Raw genomic sequence first — 22,846 nt, 5'->3', positions numbered from 1 at the left:
GTGTGTTTGTGGCGAGTGGGACCGGATACGACACCTAGTATTGTCACTATTCGTTGGTGCTTATTTGATTAATAATGGAATGATTGGGATATTGTGGACTGGCGTAAAAAGAAAACTCCAATGTTTATCGCAAGGGTCTCTCGTTTTTACTATTTAGATTTCTAATAACTATAGTTCAATAGCACACACAGTCAATACAATCATCCGATGAAAATGCAAGATTGCACGTGTTGTATGTGAATGTTTGCGTGCGTGTGGTGTAAAAGAAAGGGGACGAAGGGCTTTGCTATGAGTGCGGAATAGGGTGTTCTATATTTAGCATCTCACACATGAAGTAATCTTAGCCTTGAGAGTTAAAAGTGGATGGTTGACTCTCAGGCGGTTTGAAAACAGCCGACTGTTACGTTCTAACGTCTATATAATTACTCGCCGCTACGTTTCTCTCGCAAACCAGCTTCATCAGAGGACTGACAAGACCGATCATTTGATATTACCATTTGCCGCCTCTGACCCAGAAATCATGAAAAACTTCGCAGGGGTGAAATATCTCTCTCATAAGCATTTAGGTACAACAGATGTTGCCATTTGGCATGGAACTCTCATGCATGTACCCTTAAGCATCCTCGCATATCGGAACCTTAGAGTAACAAATATTTCCTTGGCATGTTGAAAACAATAACACCCAAAGCGTTACATCCGGGCACCGTTCCATACGGTGACATCATAACATCCGGGACACACACACATCCAAAATGGCGGTGTTCAACCCGAAGGCAATGTATTGCAAAACCTATCGCCATGTAGATACTGTTGAAAGTAAATATCTCAGACCACCAACATTTTAGGCAGTTGAACGACGTGTCAAACACTTTTATTTAATATCAAGCCTGACAGAAGGTGTCATTTTTATTCTCAACGTTCAAAGTTAATTTCGTAAGCAGTGGACCTGATGATTAGGTTCTTATTAAGTACACCATGGTTCAACATTACTGTTTCTATTTCAGCTGAATAGCATGTTCAGCAGGGCATCTGTGGTTTCGAAACTAACACGTAAATTGTCTCGGTTTGTGAAGACTTTCATAAGCATTAAATATCAGGTGTGATTTGATTTCAAGAAATGGGTAATATGAAATATTTCATACCAGTTACAATTTTTGATTTTACAGATTTCATAGAAACTGTCTTTAAAACAAAAAACAATAAACTCATGTACGTACTGTCAAAAGCTATTGCTGAGTGCGGCGTAAAATTCAACTCCACTATCAAAGTATTCTGATATAACTGTGTATAGAAGAGAATATCAAGCTTTTCCTAACTGCTTCAAATATAGCTGCACACCCAAATCATGTTACAAACAGACCATGTGTGGATCCCCAACCAATATAGATTCCTGATATTCCTTTCATGTTGTAAGAGCATTCTGACTGGATGGTTACCAAGGTGAACTGGTTCATGCGTCGTCTGTTCTAATGACATGGAGTGTTGCTCGTGATGTCGATCACCATTTTGCCTATCACTGTGTTGCCATCTTATAGATAAGAGCCACGGTGTGGAAAAAAATGCAATCACCAAGGGACCAGTACTTGGGGTACAACAGTCCATCATGTCATGTCGTATTTCATTCAAAAATAATATGGTCATATTTACATGGAAAAGAGTGACAAACCGTTGCAGCATTTATATTTTTAAATACCTACACTGTTAAGGTTTTGAATACAAAGTATAGATAAATGCTTCTTGACAACATATTTTTAAAATAGCTGGCAAACGACATCATGCAAAATTGGACACAGAAAATAGTACTTGATATTACTGCACGAAAGTAAACATCAGATAATACACTTGAGAACGGCTGAAACAGACAAGAAATGGATTTGCCCTAAACGTTCGGTTCACCAAACCCATAATGCTTTATGACATTCTTCACACTGCATCGATGGCGATAAAAATGTTAGCATGCATTCATTAAAACCTTAAACGTTATTGTGTCTTAGCAAGAGTATACATTATGATACAGAACCTTGTAAAAATACACAACGTGCATGAAAAAGCAATTTATTTTATAAATATCGACGCATCTACAGCTTGCTCAACTTTTCCCCGTGTTGGCTCTCACGACCACGAGGTCGGGCACTCCTAGCGAATAAGCATTCATTGTTTGGCTTAAAAGCATAACACTGTATGTTAGGAATCATGATTGCACCTGTTGGAGCTTTCCCAACAAATGCGTTTTATCACTACAGTCACACCTTCAGCGTACTGATCCGTTTACTTATTGTATTCGCCAACTCTGACCTGAAAATTCGAGCAATCTGACCAGTCAAAATATTTCGAGATTTTAAAGCTAATCTCCTTTTTACGCTGTCACCGGATCCCATCTCCAGAGACAATGTATATAGTTTGATATGTTAATACCATGTGTCAATGTTTAACTTGTACCTCGTATGCTAGTATCGGGTAGCATCCAGGTGTAGTTTGAGATTAACTTTGACCTTCTTGGGGTACCGCTAGGGGTATGATGTATGCAAATCACGCGTGTTTGTGCAAACGCTGGTTGATGGTGAAGTACATCCAGATCATACTATTAATGAAAGTAATGTTATACGATTTATTAGAACATGGGGAACCTTTTAGCTTGTGGACCATTGGATAAATTCAGACTGTTGTGTCGAATCTTGATTTGTCGAACTTTGTTTGCCTTGACGTAAATGCTTGGCCCCATCGGTGTCTCCTTTATCTATTTGTCGCTTGTCAAACCTGGTCTAACTCGAAGTATTCGACAAAAGTCCCTGCAGCTTCGACACAACAGTATTTGACTCACGAAACAAATGATCATATGATTAAAAAGATCTGTTTAGTTGTTGGTGTGTTGCAGTGAGAAATGCATGCACCTCCTTGTTCTATAAAGCGACTAAAGAGGAAAAGAAATAAGATTAAGAATCGAGCCCAGGGCAAGGACGCGGGATAGTCTTACGATATACTCAACGTTTACAATTTATTACTTTGGGATTAGTACTCAGATACGTTACACAAATCAACCGTAGCGCTACGACAATCGTAACTCTAGTATTCAAACGCAGTCGTAGAGTTACGAAGCTTTTCTGAAACAGACACTTGGTGCAACACTCGAGGTCGGCATTCTGTACTATGTAACAGGTCCCATCTTTTCGGCTGTCGCGTATCTAGCTATGGGATTCGAAGGAATCGAGGGACGATGTCAGTCATGAACAGGAAACAAGCAAATCCAGAACAGGGTGTGTGGTATGATTAGTATATAATAAATAATAGTAGCTGTTAAGTATGTCATAAATAATATTAGCGATCATAATGAGGTTATACAAACCAACACCAGCGTAAAGGTGGCAAAATACTCATATATTTCCATATATCTACAAGAATAGTCAATACATATATAGATCAAGTCTATCGTGGAGATTGGCAACATAATCAGGTCATTCTAATAGGCGATGTGGGGCTTGGAGATGAACAAAATGTGAGGTATTACCCTACATATCGACTTAACCTAATGCGTGTAATTCGTAGTCGATAGAGTCTAAACACAATGGCTATGATCTGTCAGTTGTCAGGGAATACTGCGAGTGAAGTTGGCGTTTCATTGCAGATATTTCGATAACTGCACATATTCAGTACCTTCAAGCTATGAATGAGCCGAGTTTTTAAAACAGTTGAGCCCTCTGTTAAATTAGTTAAATAACATTTACACAAGTGTCAGTAAACAGCAATTGGAAGCCAAGTTTAGCGGTAGAATAAATATGAAGGCTGTCATATGTAAGTTGGTTAGGTAAGTGCAACAGAAAGCATCTTGGTGTAAGATCCAGAGACTGTTCTTCACCTGTGACCTGTGACCTGTGACCTGTGATCGCTTCTCGGTGCAGGGGCAGTCAAAGACATTCACCTGACGTTTAAACCCATAAGGTTTACACCTTTGCTTCATAGTGGCAGAACTGGATAGCCATGTTGATGATGCTGGTATACTGTGTTTTGAACTATACGTTTCAGAAAGTTTTCCAACATTATCACGTTTAAATAACCTTGTACGTTTTAGTGTTGTATGTTGTTGCTCGCATTTGTTTCGTTTCCTGTTTTGTGTTTTGTTTTTGGTTTTGGTTGTTTTATTTTCTGGTTTGGTGAACAAACAGGAGAGACAGGAGGTATATCAATACATTAAAATCGATTACAATTCGTTCGCGTTCTTGGCAAAATTAAGAGGATTCGTTATTGCGATTTGAGCAATATTGTTGTGCGAATGGTTGCCCTGACTGTTATAGCAAGGGCATTTCACAGGATGTGTTCAGATTGTGCTTAACTTTGATATGTAACAGTATCACATTCGTTGAGAAAAAAATCATATTTTGCAATAAGACTTTATTTCATTTAATCAAAAATACACTTCAAACCATTCTTCATTGACCATAAACGAACTCATAAAGGCAGAATTAAAAAGTGAGCTCTAGACTCACGATGAAAAAAAGGTCTAAAAAATCAGCAGTTTTGATCAAAAACGTTACAAAGCATGAACGTTCTTAACTGTAGCCGCAATCATTTTTTTAACACATGGATCTTTCTGATGTGTATGAAAATAAGTGAGATTAAAGATAAATGAAAACGCAATCTTTTCAGACAGGCGTATTATTTGTCGATACCAGATATGACTCAGTGACGAAGGCGGTAAAGAAATACCCATTATAGGAATTCAGCTGTCACCTAGGCTACAAGACTTATTAGAATCCACCCCACGTGACTTATTGTCTTTGTTCATCGCGGGGAATTCCTGGAGTCTTGATACAAGACAGGAACTGGAAAGTCCCCAGGAGTCGTATACCGTATCCTTAATTATGTCAGTATCACCGCACTAAATTGTGAAGGCTTGTCTCCCAGGTGTACGGCAATGGAATCCAGTATCTTAAGGATGAGATTTAATATGTTTGACAGCTATCAGACAGGCCTGCAGAGACCTGCTGTCTTGGAAAGGGTTTTGTCTGAAGGAATTGGGAACATGTCAAAAATATGTCGAATGTTTCAAATGCCCCGAAAGTGTTTAGATCGTTTCAAGAATTTTCTATAATGTTAGACTGGTACATACTGGCCTAGGAAGTTATATTTCTGGTTTTAAATGGTTCATTTTAATGTAATATATGCAATATGTGTGGATATAATAATGTAATAACGTAGAGTTGTCTCCCCATAGGTCTGCAAAACAATACAACCATTAAGAACATTCATGCTTCGAATCAAGCTTGTTAAATAAATGACAGAGGGATGTTCGAGCAATATCAAGCTGCTAGTCGAGTTAGAGACAGTAAATATGTGACAGATGTATGAGTGGTTGAGGTCGTGTGTAAGCCAATGAAAAATGTTTACGGTGCCTCAACCGTACTGTTTCTTAGAGGATGGGGTTTGGGTTTTTTGGGGGGGTTTTGGGGTTTTTTTGTTTTTTGCTTTTGTTTATTTGTTTTTGTTTGTTTTGGGGTTTGTTTTTTTTTTTTTTTTGTTTTTTGTTGTTTTTTTTGGGGTGGGGTGGGGTGGGGGGTGGACGTGGGTGTTGTGTTTCTGTATTTTCTTTTTCTGCTACTAACGAACAAGCGCGATCAGTGTTCATATTTGACATCATCCATCATACACGCCCAAAGCGTAACTCACAACCCGGGATATTCCCAAAGGAATTCCGTAAGGGGCAGATAACTCTTGTTGAGATCAATATCCAGGCAGCGGGATCCAGCACTCCCCTGTAAACTGTAATGGATACCACAAAGGTTTAAACCTGACATCGGGCGCCGGGGGATCCTTCATTCTAGATAAAGATCAATCGTGATAAGACGTCAAGGTGCCATCTCCCTAAAGTCACCAATTACACTAAGTAATCAACATATTTGCAGTCACATTACTTGCCTGTTTAAGACAACCTATGGTTGACTGACTTTTGAAATGGACTTGCTCCTACGCAGCTGTCGTTTAAATCGAATTCGGGAAATATGAGAGACTTTGGAATGGAACATTCGATTAAATGCTTCCCACTTTGATAGAATATCAAACACAGGCGTGTTAGGAATGTATTGTTACGGAGAATGTGAACAGAATGTTATTTGGAGGTGGTTAGCCGACAGAAAGGGTAAAACCGCTAAATAATGTCGATCATATTAGTGCCAAACATGTCAGTTTCGAGTATTTGAAAGTTTTGTATGATAGATTGCTGGTAGTTGTCCATGAAGTTATTAATCTTTGATGTGGATCGACTGGGTCGCTTTAGCAGTATCCCATCTAAAGTAACAGACATGCAATTTCGACATACCGATGTCCACCTTTAATCGATAGTGATCATATTTGTTTTTTAAACAAAAGCTAAACCTCCTCCTAATTCATTCACTGCTGAAATTTCAAATTGTGCAATTCCGACGTGTGTTCGTGTTCACTGTCAAATATGCAGAAAATCGTTGCAAATTGTAATTTAATAACTGATTTGAATAATTTAAGTACAGACCTCCATTTCTAGAGTAATATTTGAAAAACAGATTACAGTCAAACCCGGTTTTCCGGACACCTTGCATGTGGACGGCTGCTTTAACGAAGTCACGTAGAGAGAGTTTTTAGCAGTAGTCCATCAATATCACGCTAGACGTTGCACATGAGCGACAAAACTAACGAGCATCATCACATCCTCGTGATATGTTAATCAGGAAACAGGTTTCATTTTAACAAGTACCGTTTAAATTAAAGGAGATCCATTTATATATTTTTCAGAGCTATTTCACTTTTAACGACCAAGAGAATCTGTTTCGTGTGAAAATCGAGACTCGTTATTCGGTATCACTAACATTGTATATTTCATTGCACCAGCCTACAACTACAACGAAATCTGATGAACCCGACGATGATAATACCCCACACTGCAGTTAATGATATCCAGACTAGGTGGATTAGCTGAATGTCCTGTGGTCGATGACGTAGCTTGAACCTGTTAATGTAGGTATCGGCCAAGAATATGTGTGCGTCACTCGACATGAACAGTCACCAGACTCTTACACCGTCACTTCACTGAACACCCGGTGTTACTTTTACCGCTGACAATCCCTGGGATTTGGTGTTTGTTACATTTTGTCACTTATATGTTTTCATCACCCTGTAATGTTTGAAATGAATACTATTTAGACTATAATAGCGCGTTTTCATCAACAATCTCAACTTCTGAAAATTTGGCACATATTTTGGACACTGATACAATTTTATACAGCCAAAATGTCTCCACAATTTCAATACACTGGAAAACCGTCAATCGTGTTGATCAATTAAACAGGAATCAATTACAGCTTTGGAGGTTCCAACCAACTAAAGACTGTGGGTTATATACCAAACATCTAACGATACCATTCAGGTTTTAAATTTCATTTAAGAAGAGTCCGGTGTTATAAAATTGAAATATTAAATTAAACCTTGAGTTTAACACAGTGCAAAATTATATATATAATATAAACAATTGTAGAAAGCATAGCACGCCTAAAAAAAATCAGAAACCTTTCTCCTAAAGTTATCACCATCTGTATCTAAATACTAATAGCTAAAAGCTGCTCCAACATAAGACTAAATGTTGACGTCATTCTTTAAAAATGATATTCAATACAAACACAACGACGTGTTATTTCTGGCCGTTATCACAGCGTTATATCGTAATTGGCGTTGATTATAGAGCAGTTCAAAGAAGGCTACAATGCATTGTGAGCACTAACGATGTTTACTTCCCCAGTGAACGTACTCTGTTAAGTCAAACAGTTATGTCAATGGGTACATGGGATCACAGGCGTTTAGAAAACGAACAAAAAAAGAATGGTACTGAACTGCCGCGCTAAGGAAAGTGCTCACTTGGAAACTGGATTTGGCCACACAATTACAAAATTTATAAAAATGCTGACGTAGAAGATTGTCGCTGTTGAGGAGTTGAGGTTGGGAACATCACGAGATACCCGTATTAAATACGTCGCAGTCAAATGACCATATCCTCCGTGTTTCTTATAACGCCTTCATCGTACATGGGTGTGCACTGCCTCATTTTTGCTTGGTTCTATTTTCCCACAGAATTGTTTGGAGTAAGACAGGAATGAAATATGTTACTGAAATGAATAGTAACTGCTACTTGAAATGAATAGTAACTGCTACTGTGTTGGGAAGTTTAATGCGTGTGAGGCACTTGTTTGGTGAAAAAATGTGTTTGTCTTGAAAACATTTAATTCATCCATTCCAAAATTTACCCGTACACTTGTATCCTGTTGACCGAAACAAGACTGTGACTGTAGTTTATGATCTGTAATCCAGTGTTGAGGAAGTGTCGCGGGTTATAAATGATAGTGTAACATGACCAGCACCTATGTGATTACATTACACATTCTTGTCCCTGTAACTTTAAATACTAAAAAGAGCAATCTAATAAACATGTTGGTGAAGGGCCGTACCAAAATGTCAAATTTTGGGATTGGCCATTCCTTGATGAAAAACCTTCAAGAGTTGAAAAATTACTCTTGACAACCGGCGCTCCTCAATAGCCCCAATGCTTTTCCAACCTTAGTGCATGATAAAGAAAACTGAACCAATACCTGCTTGTTCTATAATTCATCTTTCACCCTAAGAAACAAAGAACCCGAGGTACACATCTGGATTAGCTAATAACTGTGTACTAAACAAAAGCAACAAAAGCCTTTCTGCATCATAAAAATACCTGCTAAAAGCAGAAGGGACTGAAAAGTCCCTACTGTCATAAGTATGTTTTTAAGAATCACTATCAAAGCAGCGATTGTACAAGGTGTTGAGAAAAGATGAACGTATCCTGCCCCACCTGAGGCACTCATCTTAGATTATGCAAGGGCTAGCCAACTGTTCACCTGAAAAAAAGTCGTGAATATGGTTCAAAAGCTTACACCCTACATCAAAGATACGGTTATCTATCTAACCAGAACAAAGCTGCATCTTATTCGTAGGACCCTTAATCTGATCAGCCTGTCAAAACACTCAATGAACGCAGTGGACATAAATTTGTGTTTGAAAATATACATCTGAAATGTTCAACATTTCACTAAAACCAGATCCGGTTTTTATCTTATCTAAATCGCGAACTGCAGGTTTATCAAGAGAGGCAATTACATGCATTATACCACACTCTCTCCTGTTGGAATCTCAGAAATAAGAGTCGGAAACATCTGTGTGAGGGTAATACCTCTTTCGTAGATTATCTGTGCCAATTGGTTGTAAGTAACCCGTATGTGTGCTCGTGGGGGTTACGAGGCGTCTATCCCTTAGAGAAATTAACGCTGCACTCTACATGTGTTTTGCGCATAGCATCATTTGATGTCTTCATCACCCGCTGGGGGTGTGTATGGGTCAGAGCAGGGTGGGGTGGGGATGTCACACTGGGGCTTTGGGGGTGGGAGAAAGGACTGGATCAGTGCCGTTGTTGGTTACACAAAATGGCAGAATTCGATTGGGTAGCCGTTAACACTGTTTCTCTGATTTTTTTTATCAAACTTATATAAAAGTGTATTATCAAAGAGCACTATGGAAGTATGCTACAAAAGTTTGGTTCATGACTGGAAAGAAAATCTATGCGGTCAAACGTTTCAGTAGAAGACAACATGACATGTTAACTTTGTATAAACGAAAGAACAAAAAAGGAAAGCATACACTATAAAACATGATTCGACCAAGTATTCCGAACGTGGTAAACAAGTTATCAGGTTTACGAATAAATACCACAAACTAAAAACTAAAAACACCCAACCATCAGTGATACTCGTATCAAAACATCACAAGCATATCACCATTCCTTTGTTTGAATATGAGCCTCACTCACACATATATGTATACTTTCCTTTTTCACGGCTCTCCATATTTCTTCACTACGCTGGGTGGGAGGCAGGCCAGTATCTGTCATGTCAGCACTTGAGGGTATTTGTTTTTTATGATTTGACTGTTAAATCCATTTTTCATAAACATCTAGTTGGTACACAGCCATGAAACTAAATCACGTATCGTTATATATCAGACAGTCTAACTGCTTCTTTTTAACCAACCAAAGAAGATAATCAGATTGTCTTGGATATCTCCGACACTTGACATGCATACATTCAAACTAAATAACTCATATCTGTAAGTGATTTTCTCAGGTGTATAAACACCAAACACAGTATACTACGGTTGTAACGAACTCAGACCCGTCAGCTCGCTGTTGGAGTGTTGGTCATCAACGTAGTCCACTCTGCACAAAATAATGGTCAGGTATATGTGGTGGACAAAGTTTATGTACACGTGATCGTTCGCCACCCAAGACATTTCTTTATTGAAATTAATAAAATGTATCTGTCCATACAGACCGCTCTTCGTCGGGATATTTTCCTCAGACAGAAACTCAAACGTCCTTTCCCTTATAAACATATATTCATCTATAATACAGAATAAAATAAAGCGAAAGTCAACAACCTTGGGCAAGATCAGAGACAATATTTCATTGTGTATTATCCATTTTCAAAAGGATATCGGCAAATTAGAGATCAGTAGAACTGAAAGGAAACAGTTTCATTAAGTTTTGTACTGAAACATAACAACTTGTAAAGTACGGACATAGTGACACGTATTTTGCCTCTGGGATTAAAATGACTTATATGACCTGCACTTTGTATTCATTTCTGGTGACGTTGATTTGAACAATTTATCGAACATGACACCGCTGCGGTCAATATTCTGTTGCAACAGACACTGCATATTGCAGAGATTTCCACACGCTTTAGTGTAGTGGGGGGAAACAAGCCTGGATATTTGTAAGGTGCACGGACAGAACAAATCTACATCATCGTTGTCGTCGTCGTCGTCGTCGTCATTACAATCACCGTCGTCATTATTATCATCGTCGTCGTCGTCATTTCTTTGATTGGCATTCTAGAAGATGGGTGGATGAAGGATGAAGACTTTTTGTGGATATACATCACTTGCTTGACAACGACTTTAGAATCCATGTTGAAAGGTCGCCAATGCATAAAAGAGAATTTGTACATCCATAAAATAGTCCTCAACCTTCGTCGTCATACTCATTGTCATCTCAACCTTCGTCGTCATACTCATTGTCATCATCATCTTATTTATCAACACATCATGTGTGATGTGTTGGCTAATCAGCACACAAGCTCACATGTGAGAACATGCATTTTCTACTTGTTACCAATTCACCCTACAAGACGCTCTGCTTTTAACGAAGCATTATCATCTTCTTACAAATCTCCAAATTGAGCAACATTTGCACATTGTAAAATCTCATTCCTCCGCTATTTAGCTGCCAGTGGCATTGTGTGGAAGCACTGTCATCGAACGTAAACTTTAGAGTAACTTTTTAACTGCAATCGTGAAAACTATGGGCTCCTGACAAAGCGCCCTCATTGTTTTCACGTTGTACTGTATGTGTATAATAGTCTTTGCAGACAACTCTAACAAAGGCTAAACTCAAATTAAATATTTTTAATTATTAATTTGTGTAAGCTGGATATGCCAGGCGTTCATCAGAAATGTACACGTCATCAGTTAAATCCGGTCACAGTGTGACAGCTTACTGAATTGATTGTAAAAAGTTTCCTTTGTTTGTTGTCCCCTTGTAAATACGAAATTAGTTAAACTATGAGTAATAACCCTATTAAGCCCATATAATGAAAAGGAAAAGGCAGGTTTTGTTTGGGTCAAGAATAGATCGTTATGCCTCGTGTGGCCTCGGGGCAGTAAGATGATACCTACACCAAGCCGTAACTAAGTTCATCTTAGTTAAAGTCGATACCACGCCTGTTTGAGAAACAAAACTAATGAGTCCTTCATACGATCCGATTTCTTTAACAGATCGAACAATTATCCCGACTTGGAACGGTTACTATGGATGTTCAAATATTATAATCATATTGTTGACTTTCGGAACTTGATATTTAAGATAAATTGGTATTTTGTTATATTCTGTGAAGGCAATTTTGTCATTTTGTAGCTGATTAGGGTGAAATTGCATAGTTTACATGATCAAAGAATTTGGTAATGCTATTATCAAAATTTTGGTTTAATTTCTGCAATTTGAATATCATATGTAGAATGAGAACAATAGAATCATAGTATATTCATTGAAGTAATGTATTCACTCAGCCAAATCTTTTTTTCAATTTACATATAATCATTTTTATGGTATATATTACTGCAACATTTATTTCAATTATAAAGTGGTTTGGTTTGTTGTAATAAACGTAGAGTTCGCTCGTACCGCTTGGTCGGCAAAGTGTAATATTCGTATCAATTTCTTCCAGTAACGTTAAAAGATCTAAATTTTCGGCTCATAATTCAGTTTGTGTCGAAAGTATTATTTCACACTCATAATTAAACTTTTTATTTGTTTTGTGGTTGCAAATCTATTACACACAGTACTTCGGAATATTGACTTCTTAATTCTCACTAGTATTTCTCTTTTCACATCGAGGAAATGTCCATTGACAATGTAAACAAGTGGTAACTGATAGCTGAATGACGAACCAGTCCTATTCTTCACAGATATTCGCGAATATTATGTGTAAATTTATGAGCATGTACTTTCACCTTGTTTATGTGTTGGCTTTTACTATTATTGTCATCATTTGTTTGTCAACTGTTAATGAAATCCAATATAACTGCAGCCAAGCTTGTTTCTTCGCTGTCAATTTCGGGAAATATTGTAGCTGAATTATTCCCCAGCTGCGCGTTTGGTGTGCGTGGTCAACACGCACGTGCTAATTACTTCCAACAGTGGTCAGCGTCTGACCAAGTGTATCCGTGCAGGCACTGGTCGTCCCGCAGCGGAGACAGAGAACCTGTCAAAGTTTTTATTTCTCACATAAGTGTGAACAATTCGACAGCGGTATTGACAAGGTGTCTATTTCACTGAATACATTTCATTGTGTGACCACGTGCGTCTGTTTGGAACATTACTTATGAAATAGTCGATTACTTGTGACACCTTTTTACATACGGTGCAACATTACAGATATTTACACGTGTTAGTTGTACTTTACCAGGTTAATTGTCTGAAGCAGCTTTACAAAGCCAGTCTCTTGAAACGTAAAATAATTTAATACGTAACAGAACGATGAAAATGTATCATGAGTTAATACATCATAAATTCTGTCAATCTGATTTAACATTTGAAAGAGACCCCAGTATATGTTCAGGTGCATGCACTTCATTTGTTACAGATGTATTTCAAACTGTAACAACTATTGTCATATGTTCATAAGTCTACAGTTAGTGAAAATATTTGTCTAGGTAATTTGTACGTGAGGTATGAATAAAGGAAACAAGATTTAATTCTGTGATTTGTTATTGATATGTATGAAATTGACAGCACACGTTCAATTCAGTGGAAATAACGTGCATTCGTTTATTGATTTTGTAAACAGTCTGTACTTGAATGAAAACTGACTAACCACCGAATGTGGAAGTGCAAACAAACATATCAGCACAAATAAACTGGGTGGCGAAAGAAAGTATACTGACTTTGTTTTTCATGTAACTGTAAACTGAACGGAACATTTTTTTTCAAATTTGATTGTGTTTTTTAACCATCACTCAATGCTGCAACAGTTTGTAAAAAAAGTACAGTGTGGCTGGGTATATCTGTGTAAAAAGTAAACTGTGTGTGGGTATTTCTGTGTAAAAAGTAAACTGTGGTGGATATTTCTGTGTGACAAGTAAACCGTGACTGGGTGTTTCTGTGTTAAAACAAACTGGTTTCAAAGGAGTCGGGGATAAGAAAGAATTTGCAACCATACGACATCTGTCATGCAGGAAATTGATTCTCAGATCTAAATCTAACCGACTGATTCTCAAAGATACAACGTTTAAGATATCCCAGATATATTTGCGCAAAATGGTAATTTTTACTTCATTTCTTAAGGTTTTCAATCCATCTAGTGGACGTATTCTGCATTCACTATTCTGCATTCATCATCTCACTTACAAAGTATGTTTACTTTGTAGGATTAAAAGTAGGATTAAAACATCTGAGAAGCACAGTTTCTGTTGCTCTTTTCTTCACGCATTCTCGCTATTTTCATGCAAAGCTCTTATAAAGTTCAAATACAAACAATGATTAAATTAAGTGACACGCGCTTTCAAAACCTCTCTACTGAATGAACAAATATATGGACGTATTTCTTCTTATACAAAAGGAAATTATATGACAATAGGTAAGAACTTCCTTTAATGTGCAAAGCAAATAGCTGTGAATATGAATGTCTTGGCAAGTTTTAAACTCAAACTACAAATAGCTTTTACTGTTCCTTATTTAAATGTGCTATACAATCAGCCATTCATAAAATTGTGATCAAGAATAAACAGTGTCGGATGTACAAACATAGATATATGCTGTCAATTTCATTTAATTACTCTCTAACCTTTACTTGAAACCAGCGTTGTAGTAAAAGGTGAAGAATGTTTATTAAAATAACATTGTATGAAGAGTGCACATAGACAAAACCGTTACATAACCCTCAAATGATAAAACTCCTCATTCTACCCCTGACACATGTCAGTACACAATATCAACCGATTTCTTTTAAATACACTAAAGATTTATATTTCAAAGTAAACTTTTGATGCTTGTCTATTTCAAGTACATTAAAGAACCACTGATTCAATACTTTCATACCTTTGAATATTCCAGTTTCCGAAAGCCGTAACAACAATGCTGTGATATTTCTCAATGAAACGCTTCTCCAATAACGAAACACCAACCACCTGCTTGTCGATTTCAGTTTTGTCAATGTAGATTACACCCGTACAGGTTTCAATTTCAACTTACACACATCATGCAAAACCTCAAAAACTATCAAGTTTTATTTTTCCCATTCAGTTTGCCATTTCGCGGTTCTACAATAGTCAGTGGCACGGAATGGCCTTAAAAACGAATACCGAAACCCCACAATGAAGGGGAGATCCCCTCGCGCAAGCTACAATTAAAAAACAGGACATAATATGACTTTACCTGAGTGAGACGGCCCAGTCAAGCTCGTCGAGTCGCGAGCAGTAAGAGCCAAATATCCAAGCCAACTGATTTTAGCTGCTGCAACGCCAATACCAACCAACCCTCCGTTAGAAGGTAACAAACTTTACTTCATTATTGCCTTTTCGTATTAGAAGCAGTAAAGTTTATTTGATATCTGTAAGTTAGAACAAAGAAGCTGGAACGGGAAAATACGATATCAGCTTAACGCGAAGCTAAACATAAATAACTCGCCTGTCGTGTTTAGAGAGCTCGCCTTTATTATTTAGCCACCGCGACCTGATACTAAGGGGGGAGATTCAGTTTTCGTCCATACAATTATATTGAGTCTGTCTCTGGGACTGTCTTGAGCCTACCGTTTTATACCGTGGTTCCCATCGGCGCGTCTCTCGGCACAGTTTCAAGGAAACCCCGAGGATCGGCTTAGATCATAGACCCACGACCGTCGACTGGCATATTTTAGTGAGATAAAGAGCGTAATCTGACAAACTCGATCTGAGGAGCATGTTATCGAAGTTCCGACATTGTAACTGACGGAAAGGAGCTTTAATGAACGTTTGTCAGTTCTCAACAAAACTAAGATATTCTGACGAACGCCAGACTGGCCTATTTGACTAAACCTGATCCCTGCTTGGTTGTAGAAATTAACAGAAATTACAACTGTCTACTAACCCTGAATGTAGATTAGTCAGAGGGGTGGTTCCCAAGCCTGTGCGTCCGATTTATGTAATCATGTCTTGTTTTGTCCATGTTGTGCTTTGGCGTGTAGATAGTGTTCATTTTTTAAATCGCTCCCTGGTGGGTTTGAGAAATTGAGAAAATCGAGAACGAGCGTCCACGGTGGCCTGAAGACTGCTCGCCTCAAGTAATTGCTGGAAATTTACTAAATACTTGTTTCAAATGGAAACTTCTCAAATTTCTTTGCATCCCTCTTTCCAGCGCAGATGGATGTCGAGAAAATCGTTATTTTTGCTGTAAGTGCGAGAGAAGCCTGCTGTATTTGTTTGACAACCCAAAACACCATAAAAGCTGTAATCTAAATAGTCTACATCAGATGGTTGTGTTTTTAAAGAGATTTTTTCAACAGAGCCACAGGAGTGAACATAAAATAGCCATTTTATTTGGATGCTACATTTGAGGCGCAGTGAGTGTGTTAAAACCTTGTTGTGGCCCTTGATTTACGCTTTGTTTTCATTACTCGATTTTTCTGGAAACTTTTTTGGGCAACTCACTTCTCGATTTGACACACTCCTCAATCACCAGTTCCATTTACGAAAAAAACATGTGATGGAAATCTTTTAAAATAATCTCAGCTGAACTATTTATTTATTCCATTGTGGCACGCAAAACTCCTGCGTTCAGTGGAGAGAGAGAGAAAAACCCTGCCTGACTTTCCTTTTTATTCAAATTGATTTTTTGTCCAGAGTTCTTCCAAGACATTCCTCTTTCACAAGGTGGTACTTGATAGCATCCAGCATATTCATCCACGATGATGCATTTCCATGACCAATCTGAAGGATATGACTTATGTATAGACTAATGAGTAGTTATATATATAACATTATATATATATATATATATATATATATATATATATATATATATATATATATATATATATATATATATATATATATATATATATATATCATATAACATTTATAGTTATATCATATAACTACATAAACTGTAAAGGAGCCAGTGATTCGGATTCCTGAAGGAAAACTAGACTTGCTTCATTTAAGGCTTTAGCATCGCAGAGAAGGATTTCAGTAGGGAAAATGTGGTACAGGGACTGCGAGACAGACTAACACGCAAAACGTTCCCCACAAACACTTACCAACTGCGATAATACATTGTACATTTCACTGATATGCATTGTCCACTTCACTGATGCATTGTACATTTCATTGGCAATTTCACTAACACATGGTACATTTCACTGATTGTACATTTCACTAATACAGCGTGAAGGCAATTTGCAGGATTTTAATTAACATTTCAAACAGGCAATTGCTGTAGATATGTGCCAATAAATCATACGTGCGTGGACAGAAAGAAGTTTTTTAAATGTATGCTCTTTCGTCTGCTTTTTACCAAGACCTCTCAACGCAAGTCATCGTCTTACTCATTCCAACCAGATGTACCCATTTAAATGTTATTTCAGTGTATATGTCTATAATGTATACTTGGGGAACTTGTACAAAGATAAGTAATCATTCGCTGCGGTGTTAAGTATCATATATATGACTGAGCACTTCATGGTTTGAAAACTTTGTCAATTTCACACTGGCTGCCACATACAGCTTCTAAAGCCGGCTATCAATCACGTGTAGTATGCACGTTTCACATTTGTTTGCACAATGGTACTCTGGTGAAAATGATCGTCCATTGAACAGAACACATAATAGGAACAATGATGGAATTCTATTGACATATTTTTTAGAATAATGGATACATATCAGTATGTTTATTCAGTGACAGCGTTTAAGGGTGTATGATTTCGCAGTTGATTAAGCAATGCATTGCAATGGTCAACTGCAAACATACGCTTTGTTTAAAGTAGTTAAGTGTGTATTCCCAATTTTATTATGAAAATAATAAATTTCTATATTTCATAAACATGTATCCAACATGTATGTCCAGTGTATGTGAAGAATAGGTCTTGTAATTGTTAGTAACCTAGATCAAATCAATAATAAGTTCTTTTATCTGATAATGAAACGTTATCGACATGTCTTCGGAGTGATTGCTGTTGATCGCCCAGCTGAACACGTGTGAGCGAATATCACTTTTCGATCGAAATTACACCTGGCGTACGGCGCCTTTGATCTTTCACCTGGACACTCAAGCGCTTGCTTATTTTCTCAAATCGTTTACTCAGTTATACGTAAGTATTTATTTATTAATATTCTGTTCTTTTCTAAGTCTCTTCTTTAATTTTAAATCTAGCTGTTATCCGCTAGAGTGACACGGTCGACATCAATAATGCAACAACCTAAAATATGTTCCTTGACGCTCTCGGTAAACGTATAGCAGTCAAAACATATCTACACAAAAAAACCGTGCGCGCCTAGGAACAAACGAACCACTTACTGAACAGGATATGGAGTTTTTGCTTGCAAACATATGTGCATGCATATTGGCAACGCATGTTTTGTCGATACACACGTCAACGTGTTGACAAATTAGTACCATCAACACAGCTGCTTCGTCATTGCACATGAGTACCATTCTTGTGAGGAGGAGAGCATTTATTGGCACTGGTGGCCTGTGCTGGCAACACTTCCAGAGTTCCAGTCATGTAATGGCGCATGCCATTCACATATTATTATGCCCTCCAAGAACAGCGGCAATACAGCAGATACCCTAGTTTTGATGTCTCGTCTCTGTTTCGGGGACTTGCTGAGCGTCATATGGTGTTTCCGGATGTTTCGTTGAGTTTCACATGATGTTTCTGGATGTATTGACGTTCTTTTGTAGACACAATGTGATGTTTTTTGTTCTTGGGACTCTAGGGGTGTGATGTGACGTTTGTGAATGTATTAAGATGACATTTGTAGATGTGATGTGCTAAGATGAATTTGGAGGCATGATGAAATGTTTGGGGGACTTACTAGATATTATGTGACGTTTCTCGATGTTTGGGAGCCTTCCTAGGCTTGATATGACGTTTCTCAATGTTCTGGTGACCTTCTAGAAACGTTGTGACGTTTCCCGATGTTTGGAAACTTTACTTTTCTAGAGATGATGTATCGTTTCTAGATGTGTGTGTGTGTGTGGGGGGGGGGGGGGGGCTGTCTAGACATGCCCTGTCGTTTGTGAGCATTTCTAGACTTAATGTGGCTTATCTCGATGTTCTGGTGACATTGTAGAAATGATGTGACGTTTCTCGATATTCTGGTGACTTTGTAGAAATGATGTGACGTTTCTCTATGTTTGGGAGCCTCCCTGGGGTTCAGGCGAGGTTTCTCGGTGTTTGTGAGCCTTTCTAGACTTTATGTGATGTTTCTTGATATTTGGGAGCCTCTCTAGACTTTATGTGATGTTTTTTTAAATATTTGGGAACCTCTCTAGACTTAATGTGACGTTTCTCGATGTTTGGGAGCCTGTCTAGATTTTATGTTTTTCTCGATGTTTGGGAGCCTTTCTAGGCTTGATGTGACGTTTCTCGATGTTATGGTGACGTTCTACAAATGATGTCACGTTTCACAATGTCCTAGTCGTGATGTGACTTTTCGCCATTCCTCGGGACTGTTTCAGAAGTGCTGTGCCGTTTGACAGTGTCAGGTGGACTTTCTAGAAGTCTTGTCCGATGTTTGGCGGGATTTGGAAACGTGCTGTGGTGCTTCTAGATATTGGGAACATTTGTAGGTGCGATTGAGGATTTCTGGTTGTACTTTGGTATGCATGAGATTTTCTGGACGCGATTTGACGAGTCTTATAGTGAGATGTTTTGTTTGTGTTGAACTTGAACTGGGTTTGGTTTCAGTATTTTGTTTTATTTTTCGTTGTTTTTTTCATCCGGGATGGATTGGGTCTAACAACCGCATATATGTATCTAGCCGTGATGGCGATATCAATGTGCGACGGATATACCCAGCTGTTGGGGGCCTGCAATATTGTAGTTGACGTATCAACAACCTGTGATCGCCTGTTTCTTCCTGTGGTGGACATTCTTAACAGTGATAGAACTCTGATGGGGATATCTTGCTGAGATGAACATATTTAGCTGTGGTGGACTTATGCATCTGCGATTGGCGTGTCTAGCTGTGGTGGACGGATCTATATGTGAGGGGCCTGTCTAACTGTGATAGACGCAGCTGCCTGTCGTGCTGATTCTTGTAGTGATAAAAAAATCTCTAAATAAAAGATAATTTCACAACGTTAGGTAGTTTCCCTGGTATGTAGATTTGGAATAACGATTCTGTACTTGACTGCTTTATCTCCAGGATGTGTCATACCTACCATTCCGCGACTTATTGTCATAACGTTTAGCCCTGATGTTCCAGCAATACCATAGCGAGGACCCTAGAAATGGGCCTCACACATTTACCCTTAAGGGGAATCGAACCCAGGTCTTCGACGAGCGAACGCTTTAACTACTAGGCTACCCCACCGTCCTCGCTAGGTAGTGAGTGAGTGAACTAGGTTTGGTATCATTGTAGACCAAACTGGAGCAATATCCTGGGGCATTCAAAGTTTAGGCGGTTGTATTATTCCGACTATATCATAAGCATTTGTTTATGAACCATCAAATAAAGTTGATACAAGGTGTTCGCGAAAAAAGGGGAGCGTATCCTGCCCAACGGATGCACTCGTCGCAAACAAAAGCCAAAGTAAGTCAGCGTTTCTCATGACAAAATACGGAAGCATACCTCGTTGTCATGTCGATGCCAGAAGATAACCGCTCTGACGATTATCTCCTGAAACAAATTCCACTTGACGTAACGTGAGTGAGAGTTGTAGGAACATTCCAGTGTGAGCGGCGCTTGAGATTTGGATAGACTAACAGTCTCGGAATATGTATCAGTTTGATAGTAACAAATATACCTATTTAAACTGAAAAGGAGCTTCTATGAAATGGGAAATTCAGAACCTGGGGAAATCTGGACTTGTTTCATTTAAGGCTTTAGCGCTAGTAGGGAAAATAATGAGTTTCAGACAGACTTGACCTTGACCCTGAGAGTTGACCTTAGTGTGGTTTGCCGCAGTCCACGTCTTAAGCAGGCCAACGTACAATATTACCCTGGTATTTTACCACACATGCTGAACCAAGCGAAACTGTATCCGAAAGGTGGCATCGGAATTAAATAAGATATCACAAGAAATTGATTTGAAAAGTCATTACTGAGATTAACCGGTATATACATATATACTGGCTACACACACACATCAACTCCGATTCACGGCAAACGAAAAAAACGATGTGTAGATGAGACATATGATATCTGAAACAATATACATGCTTACTTTATTACCCAGAACACTCGCAAAATAAGTGTATAATCAGGGAATAGTAACTGGTTTTTAAATGCATTTGGTTGTCTCATAAATCAGAAATGCATCTACCTTCCTGGCTCATAGTGTTGTTTAGAGGGCATTATAAATCAATGCGGAAATATCTCTTACATAGATATATGTATTGCAGAAAACACCTGTAGTCGGACAAGTAGATCCCCGGTATATGAACATAGCAGGTAGCCATGGTGACAGGTATAGGAAAACGCTGTATGGTATGGTAGTCTGGCGTTCGTGGAACGAGGAAAATGTTACCTAGAAATTGTTTACAAGAATGAAAAAATATATCATATAAATGTACATTTCTCATGAAAGTGTATCATACGTTTCTTATACACTGTGATTTTCCTAATCTCGGAATAAAATACGTCATAGTATTTCTACAGTAACGGATGTTTAGCAGGAAACACTAAACTTTTAACTTAATCTCACCTCGGTTTTTTGTTTGTATATGTATTTATTTAGACGATCTCGCGACACCAGCATCAAATTAAATCAGGCTATTCTCCATCTAGTTTTACAATATTCAAGCTATTGTATGAGTAGAATAGCACCCCAAACAGACTGAATATTCAAGGGATTTCAGTCAGTGTGAAGAAATATTTACATAATGTTAACGCTGGCGATCAAACCAGCCCAGATTACCCTTCAAATCAGACTTAGTCGAGACTAAATGTCAAAATAGCAGTGAAAATATATTAATGGAAAGCAGTAATGACACCGGGTGGTCCCGGAAGCGTTTCAAGTGTCCTGTTCTACCGTTGCACTAAGTGTATGCAGTCTGTCTCGTAGTCCCTGAACCACATTATTTTCCCTACTGCCAAGCCCTCCCAACAATGCTAACGCAAGTCTAGATTCAGGAATCTCACATTTCACCGGGGCTCCTTTTCAGTTTAAATGTGATTATTTGTTGCTATCAAAATTATATATTGAGAGATTCAATGTTAGTCTACTAGTGTATGTTGCCTGGCGTAACTCTGTGGAATCCTAGAAAGGACATTTTCGACCGTACAGAAACAAAGAGTACCAAAATTATCCAACGCGCGACAATACGACATTTTGGATATTTGTGTCATTGTAGTGCGTTTAATAATTTACGTACTGCTGAAAAGCGACAATGTACATTTTAATATTCCATATAACAAAGCAGTATAGGTACCGTGAATCGATGGCCTGTAAACCAAACCCGACAATCCAGTGATTAATGGTATGATAAAACTGGAACCCAGAATTCGTTCGACTTGACCTACTGGTGGATCAACGTCGTTTAACGGACTGGGATTGTGAATAAATTAATATACATCGACATATGCTAGTGTCTTGACATCTGTACATTGGTTCATTGTGATTCCTGATACCAGTCATAGAATTCTACAAAGGTGTGATGTCAACATATTCGTTGCACTGCTCAATGCGGGGCGTGCTGATTACTCCGTTAAAATTGGTCGCGCGATCACCACGCGTGCATTAGCATTGAAATCAGCATAAACTGCACGTGCATGCGGATATGTTGACATGTTCATGCTTCACCCTTTCTTCACAGTCTAAATGAAAACGAATATGAATAGCTACGACGAACGAATGGGCACGTCATAAAATGTGTAAGCATGGAGACCTGCCGTATTTAATGATCTGGTTTCAAACTATACACTTCTTTTGAAACCATTCTTTCAAAAATGCACATCTATTCATAACTTATAGTTTTAACACAAAAGGTTTTCTCAAAACGTACAGTGTCATTTCTAACCCAGAGCATATGGCAGTTGATATCAG

At 38.2% G+C, this 22,846-nt stretch overlaps 1 protein-coding gene across 8 annotated transcripts in view; it reads left to right on the top strand.

Moving 5' to 3' along the window:
- LOC137294889 (homeobox protein six1a-like) overlaps positions 1 to 22,846 on the top strand; it is a 96,118-nt gene that overhangs the window by 8,125 nt on the left and 65,147 nt on the right. For 3 of the 8 annotated variants that reach the window (XM_067826047.1, XM_067826046.1, XM_067826044.1), the window contains exon 1: positions 15,057 to 15,148. The exons of 3 other annotated variants lie outside the window; for them this stretch is intronic. The gene's annotated coding sequence lies outside the window, so the exon portion shown is untranslated. Of the gene's footprint in view, positions 1 to 15,054; positions 15,149 to 22,846 lie in introns of those variants that run through there. 2 more of the 8 variants (XM_067826041.1, XM_067826054.1) reach the window with 2 other exon arrangements.

This window comes from Haliotis asinina, chromosome 8 (assembly GCF_037392515.1).
Source record: "Haliotis asinina isolate JCU_RB_2024 chromosome 8, JCU_Hal_asi_v2, whole genome shotgun sequence".
Classification (NCBI taxonomy): Eukaryota; Metazoa; Mollusca; class Gastropoda; order Lepetellida; family Haliotidae; genus Haliotis; species Haliotis asinina.
The sequence above is the reverse complement of the archived record's forward strand: the minus strand, read 5'-3'. Positions and strand labels throughout refer to the sequence as shown.